This window comes from Macrotis lagotis, chromosome 3 (genome assembly GCF_037893015.1).
Source record: "Macrotis lagotis isolate mMagLag1 chromosome 3, bilby.v1.9.chrom.fasta, whole genome shotgun sequence".
Lineage (NCBI taxonomy): Eukaryota > Metazoa > Chordata > Mammalia > Peramelemorphia > Peramelidae > Macrotis > Macrotis lagotis.
This window is the reverse complement of record NC_133660.1, coordinates 59,911,269-59,916,293: the sequence shown is the minus strand read 5'-3', so window position 1 is coordinate 59,916,293 and position 5,025 is coordinate 59,911,269. Positions and strand designations below refer to the sequence as shown.

The 5,025-nt window shown below is 44.4% G+C and overlaps 1 pseudogene; it reads left to right on the top strand.

Moving 5' to 3' along the window:
• The first annotated feature begins 3,297 nt into the window (after positions 1–3,297).
• Positions 3,298–3,933, top strand: LOC141517582 (ATP synthase F(1) complex subunit delta, mitochondrial pseudogene; annotated as a pseudogene).
• The last annotated feature ends 1,092 nt before the right edge of the window (positions 3,934–5,025 follow it).

The following is a 5,025-nucleotide window of genomic DNA, read 5'->3' as shown; positions in this document are numbered from 1 at the left end:
ACTGAAGAAGTAATGAAAAGCTCTTTTTATTCACAAGACAACCTTTACAATGCATAGAGGTGTTATGTTAGCTTAGCAAGGAGTAGTTCCCTGAAGCCAGAGACTGAAAAGATTGTCAGGAAGGCTCCCTGGGAATTGTAGGCAGGCCTAGCTAGCTTCTCACTCAACAGGAGTCTGCATGATCACCCAGGGGCAGCTAGGGTGGCATAATGGATACAGTGCCAGGACAGAAGTCAGGAAGACCTAAGTTCAAACCTATCCTTACTAGCTATAAGCTGTGATCCCAGGGCAGGTTGCATTAACCCTATCTGCCTCAGTTTCTCATTTGTAAAATAAGCTGGAAAGGAAATGGCCAACTAGCAGCTCTGCCAAGAAAACCCCCCAAACAGAGAACACAGAGAGTCAGTTATATCTAAAATGACAAAATAACATTAAGTCATCTCTCAGACAGTCAAATTTCCTTTCACATCAAAACAAATGCAAAACCTTTCTTCCCCCTGTGTCTCCTTATTAAAATAGAAAGCAACTAGATGCTTCTGAGAGTATCCACCTTCCAGAGTCCTAGAAGGCAATGAAGGGCAAGGGGCCTCAAACAGCAAAAAGATTCAGCTCTCCATCAATGAACTTCCTGGGAGCCTTTTATTCAGTTAAAGAGAAAAACCTGACTCCTTAGGTCAGGAGGCTGTCAGCTCTTCTGATCAATCATTTTATACTATTTTATACTATCAGTTCTCACATCAGAGGGTAATTCATCTTTACCTTAAGAGTTAAAACTCAAAAGGCATCAACGCTCAAATTCTCAATCTTCCCATAGTCTTCCAAGTAATTAATTGATTTACAACTTTGATAAATTATGACTTTTAAAACACTAAAGTCATCTGCAACTGGGCTGATGGACAGTGATGTCTTCTACCCATCACTACCTCAGTCACTTATTTTTTTTCAAATACTGGCCTTAACTGTTCATTCATCTGAAGGGGGCAAGTTTCTATCCAGTCCTTTTAACAGTCTTTATCTTTCCTACCCATTTTATCTAAGAGAAGTTGGGTTTTTTCACAAGTTGGTTTCATTCTTTCTTGTGACATGAAAGTTCTTTTTCTACTCTTTTCAGCAACCAACTATTCATTTACATAGGAAGTATTTATGTTTCACAAAGATGAAAAAGAACAGCCTAAGAGGAGTTAAGATAAAAAATTTAGATAGAAACTATTCATTTTAATGGAATGCTTCATTTGGAAAGTTCTCTTCTGTTTTTTGTCTATTCTAACCTACACCTTTTTTTTTTAAATTTCTTATTCATTTATTTATTCTTATTTTGTACAAATAATGTTTTTCATACGTTACTAAAATATTCTTGTTTAAGAGTAAACATACAACCCCCTCCCCCCAAAAAATATAGACCCGCATGGATGATAAAGTAAAGGGGAGAGAAAAAAAATTTAAATGAAAATAAATGAAAAATAATAATAATAATTGTAGGTATAGCCAGGTGGTGCAGTGGATGGAGCACTGGCCCTGGAGCAAAAACCAAAAAAAAAAAAGATATAAAATAAAATAGTGATAATAATAATAGTAGGGGTGGTTGGGTGGCGGACAGAGCACTGGCCCTTGGGCCAGGAGCACCCGGGTCAAAATCCGGCCCCAGACACCCAACAATCACCCAGCTGTGTGGCTCCAGGCAGGCCACCCAGCCCCATTTGCCCAGCAACCCACACCCCCAAAATAATAATAATGAAATTGCACTTCAGTCTGTGTTACAACACTACCAGCTCTGTAGCGGGTGGATCACATTCTTTATAAGTCCATCACAAAAGTTACTTCCATATTTTTCCACTGTTGCCATTGCTGATCGCAACTTGCTCCATTCGTACTTCTCCACTATAATGTACAATATTTTCTCTCTCCTTTCACGCCAACTCTGCTGTAGGGTAGCTGAGTGGTGCAGCAGACAGATCCCTGACCCTGGGGACAGGAGGCTCCGAGCCCACATACTACACCTTAGGCCCAGCATCCACCTGGCCCTATGGTCCCAGACAGGCCATCCAATCCCAGCCCCTTGCAAGAAGTAAAAAAGAAAATGTGTTATATCTGACCACTCTCCCCCTATGGTCTATCCTCTCCTCCATCACTCATACCCCCCCCTTCCCCTTGTCCCCCATCTCTCCTTCTTATTCCAGATGTCTATACCCCATTGAGTATATATATGCTGTTTCCTCTCCTAGCCACCTCTGATGAGAGCAAATGTTCCCTCATTGCCCCTTGCCTTCCCCCCTTCCATAACATTGCAATAGCTCATTGTAATAAAGAAAAATATTATATGGAATATCTTATCCTATTCCTCCTCTTCTTTTTCTTTTTCCCATTACATTTCCCTTTTATCTATTGACTCCATTTTTACTCCACAATATATCTTCAAATTCAACTTTCTCCTGTACTTCATCTATAAAAGCTCCTTCTACCTGTTCTATTAAATGAGAAGGTAAATTAAATGAGATAAGTATTATCAGTATCATTTTTCTATACAGGAACACATGTAATTCATCATCATTGAGTCCCTCATATTTTCCCCTCCCCCTCCACTCTCTATGCTTCACCTGAATCCTGTATTTGAAGATCAAACCTTCTGTTCAACTCTGGCCATTCCAACAGGAACATTTGAAATTCCCCTGGTTCATTGAAAGTCCATCTTTTTCCCTGGAAGAGGACATTCAGTTTTGCTGGGTAGTTGATTCTCGGTTGCATTCTAAGCTCCTTTGCCTTCCGGTATGTTATATTCCAAGCCCTACGAGCCCTTAATGTGGTTGCTGCCAAGTCCTGTGTGATCATGATTGCAGCTCCACAATATTTGAATTGTGTCCTTCTGGCTGCTTGTAATATTTTCTTTTTTACTTGGAAGTTCTGGAACTTGGCCATAATATTCCTGGGTGTTGTTTTTTTCGGATCTCTTTCTTGGGGAGATTGGTGGATTCTCTCCATTTCTATTTTGCGCTCTGCTTCTAGGATATCGGGGCAATTTTCCTGTAGTAATTCTTTGAAAATGATGTCAAGGATCTTTTCCTGGTCATGACTCTCAGTTATTCCAATAATTTTTAGATTATCTTTCTTAAATCTATTTTCAATATCAGTTGTTTTTTTCAATGAGATGTTTCACATTTTCTTCTAATTTTCCATTTTTTGGGTTTTGAAGTATTGTGTCCTGATTTCTCATAAAATCAGCAACCTCGGGCCCACCTCTCCGTCCTTGGCCCGGCAGCCCTCAGCCTGCTCCTGCTCCCTGGACTCTGCGCCACCGCCGCCATGCTGCCCGCCGCCCTGTTCCGCCGCTGCGGCCTCCGCCTGCTGCACCAAGCCCGGGCCCCAGCCCCTCCGGCCCACACCTATGCCGAGGCTGCCCCCGGCCAGATGTCCTTCACCTTCGCCTCCCCCATGCAGGTGTATTTCAATGAGGCCAATGTGAAGCAGGTGGATGTCCCAACCCAGAGCGGGGCTTTTGGGATCCTCGCTGCCCAAGTCCCTACCCTGCAGGTGCTGAAGCCTGGTGTGGTGACTGTGCATGCCGAGCATGGCACTACCACTAAATATTTCGTAAGCAGTGGTTCTGTCACTGTGAATGCTGATTCCTTGGTGCAGCTGCTGGCAGAAGAAGCTGTGGCTCTGAACATGCTGGACCTGTCGGCTGCCAAATCCAACCTGGAAAAGGCACACTCATAATTGTCAGGAGTGTCGGATGAGGCATCCCAGGCCAAGATTCAGATTCGGATAGAAGCCAATGAAGCTATTGTGAAAGCGCTGGAATGATGAGCTAGGGACCTGGAACTTTGGAGTCATCCAGAGATGGTGTGACTGGTCTGCTCCACGACAGCCACCCAAAAAGGAGAATGACTGCCTTCAGGAAATCCCCACAGCCTCTCCCCCAGATTAAAAACCTCCAAGGTTCTGGACTTAAAAAAAAAAATCAGCAACCTCCCTCAGTTCCATTCTTTGTCTGAAGGATGTTTTCCTCAGAGAGCTTTCTTATCTCTTTTTCCATCTGGCCAATTCTGCTTTTTAAAGCATTCTTCTCCTCAATAACTTTTTGAACTGTTTTATCCATTTGACCTAAGCTGGATTTTAGCATGTTATTTTCTTCAGCATTTTTTTTGGATCTCTGTGACTAAGCTGCTGACTTCATTTTAATGTTTTTCCTGCATCTCTCTCTTATTTCTTTTCCCACTTTTTCTTCTATCTCCCTCACTTGATTTTCAAAGTCTTTTTTGAACTCTATCATAGCCTGAGCCCAATTTCTGTTTTTCTTGGAGTCTTTAGATGCAGGAGCTTGTACTTCCTCATCTTCAGATTGAGTGTTTTGATCCTTCTTGGGATCACAGGCAAAGTATTTCTCAATGGTGTTCCTCTTTTTTTCTCTGCTTAGTCATTTCTCTAGCCTGTGCCTGGTTTTGGGGTGCTTCCTGAGCTTTTGAGTGTGTGAAGCTCTGTCTTCCCTCCTGGTCTATGAATGACCACAAGCTCACCCCTCTGGCACGGGGCTGAGGTGGGGGGGGCCTGCTATTCTATGGGGGGGCCTAGACTGTGATCAGGATCTGAATGTGGTCAGAGCCCCAGAGTCCTGTTCCAGGGGCAGAGGACAGAGCTGGGCAGTCTCTCTCCACTCCCCTCCCTAGGCTCAGCACTCATGCCCTGGGGGTTCCTGCTTACTGGCTCTGCTTGCTTCCTGTTTCTGGATCTGGGCTGCCACAACCAGGATGCTCGCTGTGTGCCCTGAGGGCTGGGCTTCACATGCTCGCTTTGGCAGAGGTCCCCCCGCTGATCCCCCAAGTTGTGCCTTGTGCTCCCCTGGGGTGTAGGTCAGGAAACTGCCCTCACTGCTGTGAGCCACGGCTCCCAGGGCCCTGGAGCTGCCTCTGGGAGGCTGAAGTTCCTTGCTCTGGCGGGCCACCCCTCCGACCCGTGGAGCTGAGCTTTTCTGCTCTTTTCCAGGTTACCTTGGGTTGGAGAACTGCCTCACTGCATCCCTCTGTGGACTCT